The sequence below is a fragment of the Dasypus novemcinctus genome, chromosome 12 (genome assembly GCF_030445035.2).
Source record: "Dasypus novemcinctus isolate mDasNov1 chromosome 12, mDasNov1.1.hap2, whole genome shotgun sequence".
Classification (NCBI taxonomy): Eukaryota; Metazoa; Chordata; class Mammalia; order Cingulata; family Dasypodidae; genus Dasypus; species Dasypus novemcinctus.
In genome coordinates, this window is record NC_080684.1 from 70,147,900 (window position 1) to 70,171,338 (window position 23,439).

At 33.4% G+C, this 23,439-nt stretch overlaps 1 protein-coding gene across 12 annotated transcripts in view; it reads right to left on the minus strand.

Moving 5' to 3' along the window:
* Nucleotides 1-23,439, minus strand: part of MGAT4C (MGAT4 family member C) — a 926,873-nt gene that overhangs the window by 790,412 nt on the left and 113,022 nt on the right. Inside the window, exon 1 of one of the 12 annotated variants that reach the window (XM_058308515.2) lies at nt 20,762-20,877. The exons of the other annotated variants lie outside the window; for them this stretch is intronic. The gene's annotated coding sequence lies outside the window, so the exon portion shown is untranslated. Of the gene's footprint in view, nt 1-20,761; nt 20,878-23,439 lie in introns of those variants that run through there. 12 annotated transcript variants of the gene reach the window in all.

The window sequence follows — 23,439 nt, forward strand, 5'->3', positions numbered from 1 at the left end:
TCTGTTGATAGCACTTCCAACTGGAGAAGAACTCAAAAAGGCACACTTGGGAGGCATATTGTGGTAAATTAACTTATGTTCTCCAAAAAGGCATTTCCTTATTCTTAACCAGCAGTCCTTTGGGTGTGAACACATTGAAAAATTGAATCTTTTGATGATGTATTATCAACTAAGGTGTGGACTCATTTGTGAATTTGTGAATAAGATCTTCTACTATCTTAATCCATATTACAGTTCTTATGACAAGCCAGAAGCAAAAGAAAGCCACAGGAGTAGATCAAGAACATCACCATGTGATGAGAGATAGCAATGCAAGCCAAAGAACCGCAAGGATTGCAGCAAGGCAGCACCAGAACACTACAATCTTCAGGGAGAAATCATGGCCTTGCTGATTGATGCCTTGGTTTTGGACTTATAGCTTTCAAAACCATGACACAGTAAATGCTTGTTTAAGCCAACATCCTGTGTTGTATATGTCATAGCAAACTGACAAACTAAGACACACATCATATTTTCTACCTCACCCAGCTTTGATTTTTTTTTCATTTATTACTGACATTTTTACATTGATTGATTGATTGGTAAACTTAAGGCAAGGAATTCCTTATGTGATTTTTGTTAATTATGGGCCAACCATGAAGTATTTCACAAGTGTTATTTAAAATATATCTGTATATGGTTAATTCTGACTTCTCTTTGGTGTTGGATTTAATTTTCCAACACCTTAGATTTAATTTTCCATTCTGATAAGTACTAGCTCCTGGTTTGGGGGTACTTAGGCTAAAGTCTGGTGAAAATACATGGTTTGAAGTATAAATAGAGAGTAAGTAAGGAAATTTGCAAACCATAGATCATGGTTTCAATTATAAGGAGCAAAAGAAATGTTACAATTAAGATTAAGGAAACAACTAATTTTATTTCCTTGTCATTGACTAGCTGTTAAAGCCTGCTCTAAAGATTCTAAGGAATGGGTACATATTTTGAATTTTGGCTTATTTTATCTATGAAATATTTTTATTCCTCTGTTTCATCCAGGAACTTAGAGTCTGATAGGAAGTCCCTTAAAGATATCTCCATTGTGATATAAAACTTTTCAGTTTGTTTCACTCTTTTGCCACAGATTCATTATCCAAATGTTTGAGGGCCTTAGCCAAAAATGGCATCTATTTCTCTTCTACTTCTTTTCTCAAACTTATATGTGCTTTTTTCTGAGTCCAAAACAATAGAAGAAAAATCTCAAACATTCAGCTTCTAAATTTTTCTGCCGCATTTAGTGATTCTGAATTTGCAAATAAGTTCACCAATTGGCTATCTGTTGTACCTATGTTCGTTTCCACCTCTTTCTTAGTAAATGTTAAATCACACATTTCCAATCTCATTTTCCCTGCTCTTGGGTACCACTCTACCTCAATTATTCTTTGTAAGCTAGTAGATTTTTCTACTAGATAGCCATTTTTCATAAATGTCTTTTTCTTCTATGTCCAAAATAGATTTTGAACATGTCAAAAATATGGAAAGCCACTTTATATCATTAAAATAATAGTTTCTTAATATTACTCTTCTTTAGAATTTTTAAAATTATTTTGCCTATCTTGACATGCAGTAACCAGAGCTGAAAAAAAATTTAGAGTATGTTATTAGAAAAAAGGAACTATATCTCACCTCTTACCACTTATAAGACCTACATTAGTAACACGTTATCAATATTGGAAATGTCTTGATTAATTTTGCTCTTGATTGATAATGAATTAAATAAGTTTCCTCTTTCAAAATATATTTTTATTATCAGTTCATAAGGGATCAAAGTATTCAAAATCAGGGTCATATTAAGAGGCTAAGGAATGTTCTCATACCAGTAGGTTTTGAATTAGTTAATTTATATATCAAAGATAAATTGTTAATAAAAAGATGAATTCAGTTAATCAAAATTCTATAATTAAAATGATTAAGTATAATTATCAAATTATCACCACTATCTCAAGCATGATTGCCATGAGTAAGTTTAAAAAAAAAAGGTCTTTGACTGGCCATGTGCCAGCTGGGCCCTGAGCCTCAGCAGAGTTGCACCTCCCACTCTCTGGTTCATTGGATTTACCCAGGTTAGCTAACAGGGAGGTGACTATGATCAGCCACCACTCCAGGCAACAGAGAGTGCATACAACTGCAAGGAGGGGAATTGCATCCATCAACCACATGTGATCTAATTCCCCTCTCGATTTATAGGTAGAGTGGACATCACCATCCCAGGGTTCAAGGATGGAGGGTTCAAGGATGGAGGAGCAAAATATGGATTAGAGTGGATTTACAGGTATTCTACTACAGAATTATTGTGACTAGTAATGGAAGAAATTATAGCATTGATATGGAGAAAGTGACCATGGTAGTTTCTGAGAGCAGGGAGAGTGAAGAAGAGTTGTGATGTGGGCCATTTTTGGGACTTGGAGTTGTCCTAAATGATATTGCAGGGACAGATGCTGGACATTATATATTCTGCCACAACTCACTGAATGAACTAGGGGAGAGTGTAAACTACAATGTAAACTGTAATCCATGCGGTGCATCAGTGCTCCAAAATGTATTCACCAAATGCAATGAATGTGCCACAATGATGAAAGAGGTTGTTGATGTAGGAGGAGTGGGGTGGGGTATATGGGAACCTCTTATATTTTTTAATGTAACATTTTTTGTAATCTATGCATCTTTAAAAAAAAAAGACCATTAAATTTAAAAAAATTAAGTAAAAAAAAAATAGATGTTTGGAAACATGGTCCTGGTGGTAAGTTCATACTTTTTTGAGGGTCAATGAAAAGATTCAATTAAAGGACTGTAAATGCTGGTGTCATTTGTATGGTCATTCGATTTTTAAGAAAGGCTATTTTGTTACTGCATTAAAACTAAATTTACTATCACTATTCCAAAGCTAAGGTCTCAATAAAAACTTCTGATTTTATTTAGTTTCTCCTATGTGTCTGCCTAGATTTAAATAGTACTGCTCTTGTGGCATTCTGATCAATTAACATAATTCTCATTAGTATGGTTGATATTAGTCCACTCCACACAGAGAAGTCTATTCCCAGTGTGCAGAGCAAATCAGATTTTGAGCCTCTAATGAAGTAGACTGTATTCTGTACTCTAGTATATTTACCAAATAAATGATATTCCATGAGGTCTCTTTGGAGACAACTTGTGCCTAACGTTACTCTCTCTGATTCATTATTTGTTTTCCTGAAATTTTACAGTAAATCATTCATAAAAACTCATTGTACAGAACTGAAATAGTAAAGGAATTATTGTATGTCCTATATATAACAGGGAATGTCTCCTTTGGTTGGCACATTCAGCAAGCTGCCTTAGGAAACTCCACGAGCCCATGGAGGTGATTAGTAATACCACAATCATGACCTGATATGTATTGTAAACTGGGATTTCCCAAATGTATTTATTAAATTAGAGACTATCAGAAACTGTACTCTCTATTCCTATTCTCCTGAACTCTTCATGTAGTTTACCTTTGTGATCTTGGAATCTTACCATTCAGATATGCTGCACGTTTCTGCAATCCTGACTTATTATAATAATAATAAATCAACAGGAAATCATAGATATTTGGAGAAAATGTGAACCTAAACTTCACTAAGTGCAAACTTCTCATTTTATGACTGGAGTGCAATTGGAAACCTTAAGAATACAACCTGAATTTTATAATTCCCATGCCAGAAGATAGAGTCATACCTAGAATAATTAGGATAAGAATTTATTCTCTTAGGAGCTACAAAAATTAAACTTCATCATCCAGAGTGCCTCTCACTTACCCTTGCTTTTGAGTACTTATTGCTATTCCAGATCTTTTCCTTGTCCAAAGAACTGGGAAATTCACCTGATACATTGTATTTAAAAATAATTTTTTTACTAAAACCTAAACAATAACAATTTTGTACTTCTATGATGAGAATGATGATGAAGGTAATATAAGCTCATGGTAATACACTAAAATGATACTAAAGGTTATATAGTAAAACATGAAACTCTCATAAACCGCTCCTAAATTCTATTTGCCAGCTGAAATAACTCTGCTGTCTTACATTTCACAATTAGATCCACTTTATTCTTTGTAATACTTCATATGACACTAAAAGGATGTATCATAATTTATCCCAGCACTTCTCCATTAACCATATTTATGTGCATTCTAGTTCTTATCTTTTATAAATAATGCAACAATGAATATAGCTTTATGAACTTGCCCAATATATTTGTAGGATAAATTCCTAAGAGTGTTATGACTGTATCATGTTTAAATCTGGGGGGAAATATCTACAACAAATAAGACAATGACACAATCCTTTAAAATGGAATAACATTCTACCAACAATAGAGAAAAAGGCAAACAATACAAATGAAAAATATAAAGAGGATATGAAATAGATTCACAAGAATGAATAAATAAATGACCTATAAACATGTGAAAAATACCTAATCCCACTTAATCTGAAATTTTAATTTTTTGAGCCATAACAGATTGTCAAAGGCAAAAATGTTTCTTATCTCCAGTGTTGGAGAAATCATCAGGCTACAGGGCTTTCTCACACTGTAGGACAGCATGTAATGTAATGCAACCTCCTTGTAGGATAATATGGATAAACACACATAATTATTACATTTATATTAGACTTAACTGGATCTTTAAAAAATGTTTATTGCAAGATTTTTTAAAATCTCTGGAATGTGAAGCACATGTCATAAGTATGAACATATCAGTATATGTGCCTGGGTAGTCTGTTGATTTATTTATAAGTAGCACATAAGTTCATTTCAATCACATTTAGTTTATTCACTTGGCTTCCTTCTGGAGGAATGAATTCATTCTGATCATTTTGTCTGTGGTTGAGTAAATTGAACTCTAACAGATTGTAGTCCCAAAAGAAATTGCCTAGTGTTAGAGCTGCAAGTAATTGCTAAACTCCCACGTGCCTCATGGGAGAAAGTGTGTCCTTGATTAGGAAAACATGCAAGGAAAAAGAGCAGTAAGCTCGTACTTAATGGGCAAGATAGCATTCTCTGTCAAGTGCTTTAGAGCAACAAGGCACATTCTTCTCCATTTTTACTAACTAGAGGATTAATTTATATTCCAAAAGAAATATTAAAATTCTAATCATTCTTCATCATTAAGTAGGAATTCTATGTCTTCTCATTACCATAGAGAAGGGCAGTTTAATTCAAATGAGATAGATAAATAAATAAATCCCAGGGACTTATTTAAATTCAATTAATACATAATTCTAAATTATATACCTCTGACAGTACTGCCCCAAATTAAAAGAGATAGTTTACTGTTCAATTATGATGGATCCTACCCTCAGAAAATCAATATGCTGTAGCAACAAAAGCACTTAGGTTGTTTCTATTGTACCAGAGAATAGTATTCCCATGTCTTTCAAGAAGGCATTTTTCTATTTTTCTATATTTTTCTATTTGTTCACTCAATTCTAATCATGTTTTGATTGTAAATTGATATATAGTTTATATACCAACTTAGTCATCAAAGTATATATATATTGGTTCAAAGTTGATATATTGACCAGAACAAAGTCAATTATATATATATCAATATAATATGTTGTTTTGGTATTATTTGTGCTCTAAAACACAGTTTTCCTCAAATTTTTACTGATAATTTAAAAGAACCCCTGAAGAGAGCCAAATTAACAGATGATGAAAACAAAATGCAAAGTTAAATTCTATTTGCATAAATGAGGCCAAATTGGGACAACATGAGTAGTATCTGACAAATAAGTTGTGAAATTCAGATCAGTTCAAACACTCAGAAAACTTTGACTCACCTGAGTATTAATAAACATATCTTGTGCATATGTACAAATTTTTAGAGTGCAGCAAAACTCTGAAGGAAAATGCCAACTGTTCCTAACACAGCTCCTAGTAATTGTTCATAGAAGAACTATATGAAGAACTTCAATTCTCCCAAACTTATAAAAATAATGAACTACTACTAACAACAAAAACAATAAATGGAATTGCAAAAAGATTCATATTGATCACATACTGCTTCTGTATGAACAGATCTAAGTAGATAGAAGTTAAAATTTTGGCAAGTATTATTCTCTGTCTCTTGGTCCACTGAAACATAAGGTAAATACCCTCTGAGAGACTTCACAGAAAGCAAAATTATGCTTTTCACAGCCTGTGGTTGTATATAAACTAATACCTCTCAACAGAAATAATGGAAGTTATTTAAGTGAAGTGACATTCTGAAATTATTATGTCTAGGTAAGATCAAGTAAAGGTGACATAAGTATAATAATAAGCTTATACACATAGAGTTACATTTATATCTAGAGAGACAGAAATGAAAGGGATGTTTTGATTAAACTAGAGAGTATATGACCATAACTTTAATTTAGCCTGCTAAATAAATAAGAGTAAAACTAAGACTTTTATTGTTATCCTAAATATTTTTCCCGTAATATATTTTGGTTGAAAAAATATTATTTAATGCACAGTATATTATAATATCTCATATACTCCCCACAAATGAACCTTATGAGGAAAATAGCATTATATTCTTTTTTCCACAAGTGAGAAAACTGAGATTTAATGACATTTGAAAACTTCCATAGTTTTGGACAACTGACAAATGATGGGCTAAATTTATCAAACTCTAATAACATGTCTTTTAAGCAATACAAGTAAAATAAGAATATACTTTTATATGAAGACCTTATCAATAGGATACATGAATTCTCTACTGTTTCAGGATTTTAAATAGAGGCCTAGCCTTCCTATGGTATTTTCCTCTGCCTTCTATCCATTTTTAGGTTCATGGACAAGTTCCATACAGTTTGAATAAGGACTAATTAAAGAAATTCAAGGCTTTATATTGCCTAAAATGCAAAGGCAGAATTTCTTTGGTACTTTTATCAGCTAAAAATCTTGCATAGCAAGCCACAGAATTTACTTCTGCCAACTTAAGCCAAAGAATATTTATTGAGAGGATGTCAAAATTAATGGTAGACTTAGAAAAAACAGGTACCAAGGAAGAGCCAGAAGCAAATGTTTTAGATAACAGCTTGGTCAGAGCAACTCTCTCTGACTGACTCCTACAGTGAATATGATCTTTAATAATAATTACCACAAAAGCAAAATAACAATATTAAGAGTTAACTTTTATTAATATTTTGCTATATTTATGGTTGTGTTGTAAGTGCTCTCCTTGAAATAAGTCATTTTTTAAAATGATGAAGATATTATGATTATTTTTATCCAATTGAATAAGCTTCCTTATGTTCTTCCAGAAATTAAGTTATAAGTCTGTCTTCGGAAAGGTAGTGAGTGGAAACATACCCCTCTGGTTTCTTTTGTGGTAAATAGGCTTTACTTTTCACCAAGACACAAAATGGGAAAGACCGTTACTATTAGAGATGGGTTTTTGGATGTTGGATAGAAAAAAGAAGTATAAGTTTACTGCAAGTAATGTCCAATTTCCTCTGTAATTTTTATCAAGGAATATATTAATAAGAAATTAGAACAAGTATTTTAGTTAACTTTGTGCTCAGCATTGTAGTAATCAATATTCTTAATATAATCTTTCATGGAGAAAGATAGGGAAACAAGGTTATAAAATACCTATCTGTGCTGCAAACCCAAGTTACTTCCTTCATTTCTAAAAATCACCCTTTATGAGGTAGATTATCCAAGATCTGTCAATAAGTAAACTTGACTGACTATATTCAGTGAAATTATTTTTTTTTGCCCAAAGTCATATTAGTAAAGCAAACTTTCTTACTTATCCAGGCTCCACCAATATTCAAGCATAAGAGATCTTTGATTTGTCTCTAGTATGGCCCAGGGAGAATTTAGTGCCTTCTTTACTATACCGGTAACAGGTTTTTTTGAAGCTCTGTTATTGCCAGACTTCAAAGATAGATGTTTTGGTTTTCCAAAATTCCATCTATATCTATATCTATATACCTGTATCTATATCTATATCTATATCTATATCTATATCTATATCTATATCTATATCTATATCTGTATCTGTATCTGTATCTGTACCTGTACCTGTACCTGTACCTGTACCTGTACCTGTATCTATATCTATATCATATCTATATCTATATCATATCTATATCTATCTATATAAATTTGTATCTATATCTATCTATCAGCCTATATATCTGCTTACCTTAGTTAAGGTGGATTTTACTATACTAAGAAGCTGGGTTAGTCAAGTGACAGCACAAAAGAGTGGTATACTTTATGAATCACACTATCAAGAATTTCCAAACCTCAAAGAAAAGTGAGAAGTTTGAGAATGTTTCTCCAGAGAATAGGAAATTCATTGGGCCTCTGAAAGATGAGTAGGATTTAGGCTGGGTTTAGGAGGGAAATGGTGTTACAGGCAAAAGAAATATTATGAAAGGCAAAAATGTAAGACTTCTGTGAACTATTAATGGGAAAAGAGAAAATGCCTAAATAAAAATAGTGAGGATCAGTTTCTGTTATAATCTAGACTTAAGATACTTAGAGGAAATGTAAACAAATTTGGGAGGTTCTTGGGAAGAGCAAGTAGGATGGATGTTCAGGAATTAGAAAATTACTTCAGACATACTGTCAGGCTATAAGGAGAAAAAAAGTGACAGAAAAAAATAATTTTCTATTACCAGACTGATCTCTCATTATCCCACAGGTGACTTTGGACCAGTATTCCACTTAGCTAAGCCACTATATCCTTAACTGATGGAAGAAGTTGTTGTGTTACTATATCTCTAGAAAATTTTTTACAAGTGTGATGCTGTATTCAAAGTCTTATTAAAGGAGCATTAGCATAGTGGAATAAATGGAAATGGAAAGAAGCAAGAAACACTGAATCATCTCTGTGTTGGTTGTAATTATCCAAGCTTGAAATAATTTAGACCTGGATAAGGATAGGTGCTGAAGGATTAGAAATAAAGTAATAAAAGGAAAATCTCACTGATTTTGTGTCCCACTGGATATTGGGGTACATAAAAATTTGTGCTCTCATAAAAGACAGAATTTGAAGGAGAAAACCAGTTTACTTGAAGATGGTAAGTTTTAATAAAGGAATATCCTGTCGGGGTTATGGAGTACTATCTGCATGGAAATGTCCAGCTGATAGAAGCATAGGGTTTGGTATTTTTCTTTGGTTTCTTAGAGATCCTGATTCAATGTAGCACCAGTGGAGTTAATTTAAGGAAAACTTACCCCTTGAAGTTGAAGAGTACAGGAGGATTGATTATCAAATGTCAACTCTGTTAGAAAATCTGAATACATGACACAATGAAAATCAACAGGCCCAGAGCTTCTATATGAATCCATGATCCATGAGTCCATAAGACATCATGTTCTGTTTTACTTATTTCTACTATTATAAATATCATGATACATATGTTGTCTTAATTATTACAAAGTACACTAGAACTAATTAACCCAATTGTTACATACAACAACCCAGTTTAGTAACTAAAGCTGTGGAACTCAGAAATTAAGTTAATATACTGAAATCACTCAGCCCATAAACTCAAATCTTAATCACGTTATCTCACTCTAAGCCCATATCTCTTTCCTCTATATCACAAGACATTTTAGTTTTAGTCACATTCTATAGATTGCTAAATGGGAGGATTATTTCTTGTTTAAGTAGTTGGAGAAGGCTTTGTAAAATAAAGCTGAAAACCTTAAAGGTGGTATGATTGAATATGAACAAGAGATAGAAAGGTATTACAAGCATAGGAACTATCACACAAAAAGGATACCTACAACTGCCATACACATTTTTATTTGGCTAAATAGGGGTCTGCAAACTATTGCTGGTGAGCCAAATCAACCCACCAAGTGTTTCTGTAAATAGAACTTTATGAGACCACTGCCTTCCTCATTGGTTTACATATTGCATATGGCTGCTTTTGAGCTACAAGGCGTGGCTGATTAGTAGTGACACAGACCTACAAAGCCTAAAATATTTATTATCTGCCCCTTTCAAAAAATGTTTGCTTATGCCTGACTAAATTGGAAGGTACAGAGCTTTTAAAATAACTTTTGTGCTCTGTTTTGAAGCAGCCAAGTCAAAATGATTTCATGTATTTTCAAATGCACAGATTAGATTATGGAAAAATACATATGATAGGTTCTTTTTTGTCCTTCTTCCCCTTTCCTTCTTCTCTTTTTTCTTTTTCAGTAACCATGGAAAGTAGATTACTTATTCACAACATGGTAGACAACATTCATTAGCACAGCTGTTGCTTCTTAAACAAGAATTTTAGATTGATGGATAGTTATAAATTTTAAGTAATTAGTAATGCAAATTTGAATGATGAAAGAAAAAAAGAACTAAATAAAAGCACAGCATTGAGCATGTTTATATAGTTTGTAAATAAGGTTTTTGTTTGTTGGTTGGTTTTAAATTTCCCTTGGTAGTAGAGCTAAATTTTCTTGGTCTCCTATTTTAGCAAGCTAGACCAAAAACAAACAAACAAACAAAAACTTTATTTTTTCTCATGCATTTAAATAATAGTATCCATTACCTAAAAACAAATCACCTGATAAAGGTAAGTTATTTTTATGTAACTGCTGAAGACAAGTAGACAACTGAAAATCTTTTCACAATGGATTCACAGCTTTGTTGACATTAACAGCTGGAGTATATTTTTGCCGAAAATAGTGTGATATACATGAAAACATGGCATTATATGTACTTTTCTCTTTATTTCCTAGAAATAGTTTGTATATAATTTATTTATACTATGAATGTGGTTTTAACAAATATTGTTTTTATGTTTAAATGTCAAAGAGTAAATATTTTATGGTCAGTAGCATGAAATTTGTGTAAATTTGTTGTTATTGTATTTAAAAACAGAGCTCTTCCACATCTCAAGTTAGCCATTAACTTCTCTTTTTTACTGGGAAGTAATTTATTGACACTTCAGGAAAGAAATGAAGCGGGATAGACAAGGGTGATGAGTGAGAAAAAAGCACAGTTGTGTCTAAGGTAAAGGCTAATCTACTTCTACCCCTACATACAGGTTAGTCCAGGCAGCTATGGGTGGGCTCTTTACCCTCATGGCAGATGAAGGATAGGATTACTCTATCAGTGAAGAGGTTCTGCACAAGGTATCAAAGCAGGGGTACCTCACAGCCTTGAATGTGATCACAAATGAGAACTCCATTTTTTATGGAGGTATGGTCACCACACTGTTGTACTCATAAAAAAATTGGTTCTTGATTCTAATGATTTTTCTTTTCAGTAACACAATTCCTTTATCCATTTGTTGAATACCCTCAGTAATTGGAGTAAAGGACAAGAGGAAGAAAAAATATAAAGCTACATAGGATTTCACCTCACTTATTTAAATTGGTATTTCATAATAAAATTGCTAACATATTGAATTGTAAACATGGGCAGTTGGTTATTTACATATTTTTCTCACTCTGAGTAAGACTAGCTACATGATTTGAAGGGAATAGTGCAAAATGTAAATGTGAGACTCCTTATTAAAAAATTAAGAATTCCAAGACAGCAAAATCAGAGCCATAAAACAAGCATGGGGCCCTTCAATGTGTGTGCACAAAGCATATGACCATGAAATCTGTCCTGCACCAGATGCAGATGCTAGATTTTTAAATGTAAGCTTTTCAATTTTGATATATTGATATAGGGTAAAGATAGTTTGCCATATTATATAAATACCTACTGATAAAATGAAATCATTTTGAAATCTCAATTTATGGCAGCTACCTATTCCATTGGTTTATTAAATATGGAAAAATCAGATTTAAGATTATAGTAGAAGAAAATTTGGAAGACAGAGAAAACCTAAAATAATACATTATGTATTGAAAGGATTTCCAAAATAAAAAAAAATTCAGTATTTTTTAAATGTATGAATATAAAGTCTACTCTTTTTTACTCTGCATCAATAAAATATACTATCCCAACTCAGGGAAAATAAAAAGATGAAATAAAAAGAGACACAATACAAAAAGTAAAGGCAGTAGTTTTAAAAATTAGGTGTTTGCCAATTTTTGACCTATGAAGAACACAATCAATGCTTGTCCATAACAAATAAGAAAATCTTCAGGCAGTTTGTGTAAGTCAGAAGAAATCCATAAAACCTGAATGAATTCAATGCTCCAGACTGTATATTATCAGTGCAGGAGAAATGAGCCGTTCAGGGGAAGTAGGACTCACTTGAGTTGTATCCAACTTTTCACAGGTTAAAAGCCACTTGACAAAGTATTTGTGTCATCTCATGTCACCATGACTCAAGATGAAATTGTTATTTTTGAAAACGTTTTTTCCTTTGAGCATTAATCATTAAAACTGGTCATAGAGCATAGTGTTGTTCAGATTTTCACCTTCCAGCCACGACAGGAACAAAATTAATTTAAAGAAAGTGAGAATTGAGAAGGCAGGGTGTTTGTAGTCTTAAGTCAGGTAGCAGGAAGGAAAGACTCCAACGAGTTTACACATAGAGAGTTGCTGCCATCTGTAAATGACTGTTCTCCTTTTTCTTTCTTTCTCTAATAGAATCTGTATTTTTCCATGACCTAATACCTGTGAATCTATAGTCATTAAGTCAGAAAACAAAAAGGCACTCTCACACCATGAGAATAATAATGAGCATTGTTAAAATTGTTTCATGGAAAGAGATTTTGTTAATAAGGTTAGCCACCCAACTGTTTAGTCCCTCTGTACTTACCAACTATTTATTCCGAAAATCTCTGGAGACCAAATTTTCATTATGTTAATATTTAACTACTGTGAAATTGTTTCACTCGCATACATTAAGCCTACCAAAATAAAAACCATAAAGGTGTCTATACTATTATATTCAACAGTTCTGCTTATGTTGAAGGTAACAGGGTTGCTGTTAACTGGTGTCTTCTTAAGAACAACAGATGGTTTAAATGATGGGTGTTTTTTTAGATTAGATTTAATATAAGGGTAGCTATGAGACTGTGTAACTCCCTTTGTAAATATTGTTGATTTTGATGAATTGGGTTTTTTTCCCTCCTCAAATGACAATATGTTCAAACAGTTGTTGAACATTTCAACCAACAAGAATTAGGTTGACCCTGTCCTCCGAGGATGTACCATCTTATTCTCAAAATCTTCATTCATTTTAGGTTAGCAGATCATAATAAACGCATCTGTATTGCCAATGGCTAGTGTGTGGGTAGCATCTGTTAATATTTAAGAAGGTATAAGTGTCCATATCTCCATTATGAAGGGTAATATATATATACATATATATATAAACTTTACATGAATATTACATATAAAAACTTTATATGTATATATTTATATAAACTTTTGAAATACTATGCTATAGTTTAACAAATATAGAGTATATAGAGAGTATAGTTTAATCAAAATATTAACTGATGGTATACAGCAGATAACTCTAAAATGCAGAAATATTAGCTCAACTATATTCACTGAGCTTTTATTATGTATTATATGCTTTACATGTATTAATTCATTTACTCTTCTCTAAACAAGGCTATGAAAAAAGCACTACTATTATCTCCATTCTAATGTTGTGGAAACTGTGCTTCAAAGAGCTTAGCAACTTGATTAAACTTCCATAGCTTGGCAGTGAAAGAGCAAATGTTTGATTTTAGGTCTACAACCTTATGTACTACATTACCATGTATGATCATACAGGAATACCTATTAAATTCAAAACTCTGTTTATTTATAAGTATACTTTTTAAACATTTGTTAAATTACAAGCAGTATGCTAGTTGTTAGAGAAAGAATGAATGAGGTACAAAGTACGGCCCTGACTAATTTGTTTGTAACAAAGATACATATGGTTGCAACGTAATTTAAGAATTATGAAAGACATATTTACAAAGTCTAATGCAGTGCATATGCAGCACATCAGAACTTTGGAATGAATCCATAAATAGATTTGTTGCTTAGTTGGACACAGCAATGCAAGATATAGAGAAACAAATCCTGACTGAGAAATCTAAGAAGTTTTCTTGAAAGAAGTAACACCAAGGCTAAGTAGAATTAAAAAGTAACTTTTGTTCATTAGTACTATTTTGTTAGTAGAATACTTAGTATCATATTTTAAGCAGGTACTCAAGCATGTGGACAGATATAAAAGTATAAAAATACATACCATGCCATGTTCATGACATTAGATATATATTTTGTGTGACAAGGGCAGAGTGCAAGAGGTGGAGAATTTTTATGAATTAGGGCAGAGGTTCTTAACCAGGGGACCATGGACCCCTTAGGGGTCTGTGGAAACATATCAGAGGGTCCATGAACTTGAATTGAAAAAAATCAACCTACTCTCTTTAGTTTCTCCAACCTCTAACTGAAATCTATTATTTCCATCACTCATGAATGTATGCAATAAATTACAGTGTATTCATTTCATATCACATTGTGGTTGTATATCTCAAAAAATCACTTATGCTCATCCATACTTTGAAATTATGGTAGTTGTTATACCCAATGCTTGTTGAGTGTCATAAAACTATCTGCTCCTACATTCTGAGAAGGAGTCCATGGTTTTCACCTGATTGGCAAAGGGGTCCATGGTACCAAAAAGCTTAAGAACCCCTGAATTTAGAGTATAAGTTTATGTAGAACATTGTAACAAACAGATCTGAGAATAAAATATTATAAAGAACATAGATGTTTATTTTTCTCACCATAGTAGTGGATGGTGGTAGATGACTGCTCTGTACCATGTAAAATCATTCAGAGACCCAGTTTTCTTCTCTATTATTTTTCCTTAATCCCCTAGATCTGTGTCCTGGCATACATGATTGAAGTGAGGGTGTTGAGAATTCCATTAATTGAGATGTTAAAGAGATTAGCAGGGGTTTGTCTACTATCTTATGACCTAGGCAAAGACAATTTTTGCTCAGATGATATTGGTGGGAACTCAATCATACGTTCTCAAATAACTGCAAGGGAGCTTGGGAAATGTAGCCTAACCATAGGTGTAGGAATAGGAAGAAAAGAGATTATGTTGGATAAGTAGCACTCCCTGCCAGAGTTAAGAAATGAGATAGGAAAAGGCTGTTATCAAAAACAAACAAACAACAAAAAACCTTTACATATCCAACAAATTGGATTTAAACTTTTACTGTGTACTTTGTGGAATCACTGAAAATTTCAAGCAATGATATAGTATTTGGGCTTAAAAAATGCTGGAAATATGTGTGTGGATGTGAGGATGATGGGCTTTAAAAAGAGGAAGTCAAGGTGAAAGAATTTGAGGAAATTGGAAACCTGTGGCAGTTGTTCAGACTAGAAACAATGGTGACCTCAACTAATGAAGGGGCTGTGGAATGAGGGTTATAAAATTTTTTCTTTAAATTTTGTTCCCCTAATATCATTCATATCTGTCAAATTTGTACATATGGATCTAGTTCACTTTTTATATTGATGCAAAGAATTAAATATACATATATAAAATATTTGTACACAGGTAAATGTGCATCTATATCCCTGGGGCACATTCCTACTTTATTAAAACATATTATTACTTTGATAGCACCTTTCTACAAGCTAGCTATCTGGGAGGGGGCATAGAAATTATTAAATAAAACACTGTGAAAAGGTATTTTCGTTTGCCACAAGCTGCCAACACAAAATACCAGAAATGGGTTAACTTTCATAATGGGAATTTATTAGAGTAAAATTTTTCAGTTCTGAGGTTGTGGAAATGTCCAAATCAAGGCAGCATAGGAGATGTTGTCTCACCAAAAATCGAGTGATGGCAATCCCGGACTCCTACCACATGGCAAGGCACAATGGTGGCCAGTCTCTGCCCAGGTCTCTGCCTTCCCTGCTAAGCATACTTTGTCCTAGAGCTAACGTGTAGATGATCAGGCACATGGTTCATTTCTCCCCTCTCTCTTCTGTGCTTCGGCGGCTCCATTAATTCCAGTTTCTGGTCTCTCTTTCAGCCTCGCGGAATTTCTCTGACATTCTGCCTTTGCAGGTGATGCTGGAGTCATCTCTCACATAGCAGGGTAAAATGACAGTCCTCTTTCTCTGTGTACCTCTGAATGATTCTCCCATTTATACAAGACTCCTGAATAGGGTTGAGACCCACCCTGGACCATGCCTCACTGAAGTACTCTAATCGTTGGTCCCCAACTTAATTCCATCCAATCAAAGGGTTCCACATCCAAAGGAATGGACCAGTTTAAGAATATAATTTCTGGGGTCCACATTAAAGACTCAAACCAACAAACATGCTAAACCAGAAAGGATTGAGTAGAAGAATGTTTAACACAGAAAATAACTTATTAGGAGATCAAAGCACAATAAAACTAGCTGCTTTGAACCAGGGAGGATGGAACAGCAGGAAACTGAAGCCTGGGATATATACATAGACAAAGAGTTGAAAAGGCATTCTAGTCAGAGAGAGCACCAGGAAAAAAGTGTCATACGGTGTTCATTCAGCCAGTCAAACATTCAGTTCATCAGTTATCCGTCCATTCATTCTAATATCAAATATTCACTCATCCATTAAGGTATTGAGCCCCCACTTAATAGAGATCTGACACAATGAGTTAGAATAACATGGCTACAATTAATAATGAATAAAAATAAATCATCATAAAGATTGTTTCATATCATATGATCTGTTTGAGAAATGACTAAGAATTTAGGAGCATTCTGCCATGAGTCACATGAAAATTTCTCATTGTATTATAGTAAATCTCTACTTAATTATATGTAATAATTTCTAAATATCCCTTCTCCTTTCAAATAATATGATTATGTATTCAGACATGTTCACCTATACTCAAAGGCTTTCCAGAGCTTTTCTTTTTCTTTTTGGAGGTATAAGCAGAAGTAAATGATTACCACAGAACCAAAAAACTGAAGATCCAGACTTCAATTTCATTATCTGTAAGATTTCAACACTTAGGGAATTAAGCATAACTGTTGTGTTCACTTATTCCAAATTAATATTTCTTTTAAACATATCAAATGAAATCTATTCATTTTAATTTAGAACCATGGAATAATTATCTAGATTAATTTCTTAGTTTGCCTTTTTTTCTTGCCTTTTTTTTCCCCCACAAACCTAGAAAACAACTTTGGGGGTTTTCTCATTTATAGACATTTACAGTTCAGTAATGTCAAACTGAATTTAAAAAAAAATATTAGACTTTTATAAAAACAATTTCAAATCAAATACTTTTAATGTTCTTTAATGGAGAAATATGAATAAAACTAGTTAGAGTGTTATTTTTTCTTTGTTATTTAGCAAACCAAAAATTGATCTACCTAAAATAAGTCAATCCATTTATAATCTAAAGTCCATTTTTAGCAGATAAATACATACTGTGTTCATATACAGCATTTTGTTTTTCACCAATGTAAAAATGCCCTATTAGTTTTCTAAAAGATAAGAAGTGTACTGCCCACTAAATTCCAGTGGCATTTGTAAACCACAAGCAATCTACTAGCAGAGATACCTATAAACATTAAATAGGGGCAATATGTGCAAAAAGAAATCCCATAAATATGAAAATTAAGTAATAATCACTTAGATAAACAAATTTCATTCCTATTATGCTCTCAGGTAATAACTACTGCCTCTGCTTCATAAGTTGGTTCTATCTAGTATCTTTTGATTCACCTTGTTGGTACACATTAATCTTTGGAAGCAAGTGTGACACAACAAAAATTATCTCATCTCATTTAGCACATTGCCCTTGCAAACAGAGAAACATTAAAATGAAAAGCAGTTATATAAAGCATGCTAGATCTCTCTATATTTACGATTCCTTTCCTTACTGAAAAATGGAAGAAGCAAACCCATCTAGAAGTCATGAATAGTTTACAAATCAATTTATATGTCATTGTACTATGTAAAGTTTGTAAAAAGGATGAGAATGGATTTAATCTATTTGAAAGCTTTGCACAATGGATTCCCTATTCCTGTGATAAGTAGTGGTTATCAATTGATGACAGGTATATATGTCTTGTAATAGTGACATGATAGTTAACCAGAAAAAGGTAATGTCTCATGTATTTGAAAACTAAGTCCAGAATATGATTTTACAATAGTTTACCTGGAATTTTAGGGAAAAAATTATGGTAGTATTCGCTAGAAGGGGAGGAGGGAGGAAAATCCCCTACCCTTTAAACAACAATTTGATTCTTCTAAACTATCAGTACACACTACACTCTGAGATGTTGTCATGGTGCTGGTGACTGATTTCTATCGTCCAATCATGATGATGCATTTGCACTAGTCCTCTCTTGGTCTCTCAGTCTTGTGACAACCAGAATTTGAAAGAGAATTATTAGGAAATACTTGCACTGTGGTAGGTTGAGTCTTTTGTGGACCCCCAAAAGTTATATTCTTAAACTAATTCATTCCTGTGAGTGTAAACGTATTGTAGGTGGGATCTTTTTGTTGTTTAGATCACTTCAAGGTAGTATGACCCAGGGTGGGTCTCAATCCTCTTAATGGAGTCCTGTATAAACAGGAAAAATATATAGAGAAAAAAGGTCACAGAAATAGAGAAAAATCCCAAAAATGTGCGAGAAAGCCATTGCAGTTAGAAGCTGAAAGCTAAAGAGGCCTGGAGGATAGGGGAGGGATGAGTGGATGCAGCCATGTGCCTCATCATGTGCCTTGCCACATAAGAGAGGAATCCAGGACCATGACCAGCCAGTCCTTGTGGAGAAAAGCATTCCCTGATGAAGCCTTGACTTTGACATTTTCACAGCCTCAGAATTGTAAGCTTATAAGTTAATAAAACCCAAATTTGAAAACAAAACCATTTCTAGTATATTGCCTTGGCAGCCTTTAACAAACTAAAATAGGATGGAATAAAACCAACTCTCTATCGTGTCTTGTCCAACCACATCTTCTGGCCTACTAAACAATATAAAAAGCACAAGAAAACTAGTCTTTATAATTATTACAATAACCCTTGAAAAAGACAAGTCTGAAGAAAATCTTGCAATCTACAACAAACTACACAGACAGTTCATTCAGGAAGGCATTATATGAGAATATGAATTCAACAATACAGAAATTTAGAGATATTATATCAATAGTTTTAAAACATTGACACTGTGGGAGAAAATCAGCATTCTTGGTAAAATCTAATGTCCTGTCATTGCCCACCCTGACCCCATTGTTCTTTTTCTATGAATAACAATTCTGATAACATTTTATTTCTGAATTATAAGTTGCCATACAGTTATAATTTGTCAACATTTGAGGACATTGATTATGCTGTCAAAAATGCACAGAATATCCCATTAGTCTCAATTAGCAATTGTTCCTTGATAAGTATTTTTAAAAGCCCGAAATGATAAATTATGGGGTTATCTGAAGGACAAATCTCACCTCTTTGAAATTCACTAATTTATAGAAGTGTTTTTAGTTGACATGATCAAAATTAACAGGAAAAGTCAGGAGAAGCATTAACTATGATAAGCAGAAGTGCCCAGAAAGCAATTAAGCAATTAGTCAAGGTGAGCTTCATTTACCCTGTAATCTAATGGAAATCTAATTGTATTATACATGGCATGGACATTTTGATGATTTTTGCACACAGAGTATCTAGTTCTCAAATTTTTTTTGTTTCATCATTGCCTGTATTTCATGGTATATTATTAATGGATTTAATATAAAATCCATTAGGTTACATAGTTTTAATCTTTCTTATTCCTGAGGTTTCTTTTGCCCTTATCATTCTTTCCTTAAATTTATTAAAACCAGTGATTCTCAACCAGAAATGATCTTGCTATGTCTGGAGACATTTTTGATAGTTAAAACTGGGGGTGGGGTGCCACTGGCAACTAGCAGATATAAGCCAGGTATTCTGATAGACATTCTGAATGCATAGGGTAGCTCTCCACAATGGAGAAAGTATCTGTTTCCAAAAAGTATCTGTTCCCAAATGTCAAGAGTGGTACTGGTCTTATATCCCGATCTAAACCATAATGCTAAAATGAATGTGTTAATTTGTCCTTTTTCATGAATTTTGTAAAGTGAAACAAAATCACTCAATATTTCAATAGTTTCTGTTCTAGTAGCTACTGCTTTGTAATATCCCAACAATGGCTTAAAACAACAACAATCATTTATTCTGTTAATGAATCCAGCAGTTACACAGACTTAGATAATTAGTTCTCCCCTAGGTCTCTCCTGTCATAGCAGTCAGAAGATGGCTGTGGGTGGGATCATCTAGTGGACTTTGCCATTTAAATAGCTGGTGCTTGTTCTGGAAAGAATTTAACAGCAAGCATTTGAATAGTTAGGGCTGCTTGGACATCTTTTTCTTTCTCTATGTTGTTTCCCCACTTGGCATCTCTACATGTTGTCCTCAGAATAGCTGGGTTTCTTACATGGTGGCTGATTTCCCAAGTCAGTATCCCAAGAAATACTTGCCAATGCATCATGATTTTTTTCCTCCAAAGTCACACTATATCCTTTCCACTGCACTCTACTTTTTTAAGATAGTCAAAAGTTCTGTCCAGGTTGAAAGGGAGTTAAGGTAGATTCCACCTCTTGAGAGGATGAAGTGTGTCAAAGACTTTGTGGGCATGTTTTAAAACCACGAAAATCCACCTTCTTGCCACAAGATACTTATATTCTTTACACATGTAAAATGCACTCATTCTCCTCTAAGACCCCCAAAGCTTTATATATATTACAGCACAAGACTCATGTTCAAGTTTCAGAATTGGTCATCTAAATCAGGTCCTTACCAGACTCTTTAGGTGAGATTCTTCTGATGCAGCAACTTCAGTCCTGGTTCTCTCAATATGAACTAAAATGACAAGTAATCTGCTCACCACATAGTCCACGTACAATGATGGGTTAGCTGCAAGATACCATAACAGGTCTGAAATCCACTCTGTTACATGTTGTTAATTTCCTGATTATGATAGAGTCTTATTGCCTGGAAATGATTTTTCACAGTTATTGTGTCTGTCTTCTGAGTCTTAATTCTTCTAAGTCATCCTTCCTTTTATAAGGAAGAAATTATTGTTGTTCTCAGTTGAGTGTTTTCTCAGCCTGCTTCCTACTCATAGAAATTCCAGGGTTCAAATCATCTTCATTTTATACTGTCTTTGTATATTCAGTCCAACCTGATACAATTTATTTAAAACTATGTGGGTTTCTCATGCATTAATTTATAATTCATAGCATTAGAGAAACTACACAGAAATTTCCCTAGGAAAAACCTTTTTGCCATCTTTGGCTTCTTTAAGGCTGCTGAACCTTTAAAATTCTTATATGTCCTATTGTTTTATAAAGAGCTGCCTGGTGCAAGTATACCTTAGCATCCTTAAATGGCTTTTTGTCTCTTGGAGAAGGCCTATAAAACATGGTATTAGATCTTTCTGAGCTGTTTACAAAGAGTCTTGTAGGCCATCTTCAATTTGATCACTGACTGGAAACCATGTTTTAAATTGAAAATATTCTCCTGTCTAGAGCAAGAGAAACATTGTAAGAATGTGCATGTGTGTAACAAGCAACTGCTAGCTCCTTATTTCCTTTAAATTAGACTTAAAAATTAATCATTTCTGTTCCAACTCATTTTCTTTGTGACCTTTCCACATGGCCCCTGAAGGTAACTAGATTTCTTGGTAACCGAGGTCTCCCAAGGCAAATATCCCAAGAGACTTTTGTCATCTAGCCTTGGACTCAAGCAGCATTACTTCTTTGGTCACTTAGGCAGACAGAATGGCCATTCACTTTCAAGGCAAGGTTGAGACTTGACCTTCTGATGGAAGAAATATTAAATAATGTGTGACATATTTTAAAACTACTGCATTGCTCTCTGTTATCCTTCCTTTGAAGTACTACCCCAATCAAATGCTATGAATATCGTGTCGTTACCTTCTGCCTCTAATTTAGCTTTCCCTTGTCATGATCTAGCTAGGTCCTGACTCCCTTCTGTCTCTTTTCAAGTCTGAGTCAATCATCCACCCATAAAGTATTAATTATGACCTAGATGTGTCAGGTGCAATAGGAAAAACAAAAGGAGAAAACGACATGGTTCAGAACACGAAAGCACTCGTAAGTTATTTGAGGAATTTTGAGGAAATTTCTAAAATATAAAATGTAATTCTAGAATCTGCTAATATAACAACATGTTAAAAAATTTTAAATGACTTTATTGCCAATATAAAATAAATGGGTCATTTATAAAATGCAAGTTGATTATTACCATGAATCTGCTTAAGAATATTAAGGGCACAAAAATTGGAAAATAAAGGGAAATAAAGACAGATTACTTAAGTAAAATTTATTTGGAGAGAGCTGAATAATAAGTCCTGTGCTCTGCTCCCCCTCCTTTCCCCTGACATACACAAAGACTGAAGGGTATAATTAACCCCAAATTTGTAAGAAGAAATTTAACGAACTAATCAGAAAACCTAATATGTAGTCTGTCAATGGAAGCGTTGTTGACTCAGGCTTGAGCAAACTAAAGTAGAAACAGAGTATAAAGCTCTATGCACAATAACCTCACTTCCCTGATGGCAGGTCAAAAACAAAGGTGCAAGATTTTGAAGGACCAAGAGTGGATGTAGAAGTAAAAAAAATTGGACTGTAATAATTTAAAAATGGATCTTGCTCAAAAGATGATCTTTCTGGACCTCTGGAACCTAGCAGAGGCTCTAAGGATGCACAGTGTCAGATTTAAGAATGAATTTGAAGAAAGCTAATCAAGAGAAACCCATCCATACCATGTAAGAGGACCAGCAAGTGCAAATTGAGAGAGCCATTGCATTGTCATTTAAGAAAAAAATAACACTGCCATAAGTTATTGGCCTGGTTAGAAAGCACACATTCATTTCAGAAATGTTCTTTTTTCACTTTTCCCTTCTTCTTATCCTTTGACTGGACTGTACGGTAAGGAGAAATGTCTTACACTACAAGGTCCCTGAGAGGAAAGGGGAAATTAACTTTCAGTTATGCCGAGAATTCTTTTATTACATGGGATTGGACATTTAAGTTTCACCAACCTGAGACAGTTTTTGTCTTAAAGTGATCAAATGGCTTTTTATAAAATACAGCTAACAGGGAAAAAAAGCATTTGGCTTGCCAGATGTTTTAATTGAGGGGAGATAGAATAACCTGCTTTATTGAGTAAATTTTATAGGGAGATAGAAATAAAAATAAAATTATTTTTATGATTACTTCTAAGCCCTTCTCATTCAATGTACCAGCTATGTAAAAAGGCCATGCAGTTTATATACCTTTTAGTGAGGAAAATAACATAAGTTGCCCTTTAAGAAACATGATGGATTAAAGATACAAAGAAATAACACTTTTTTTCTTCTCTTTTATTCCTCTAGAATCAGAGAGGGGTAACAGACTTAAAAATAAACATCATTAGTTCTATTAAGATTTGAGCCAATGTATGGAGACATCT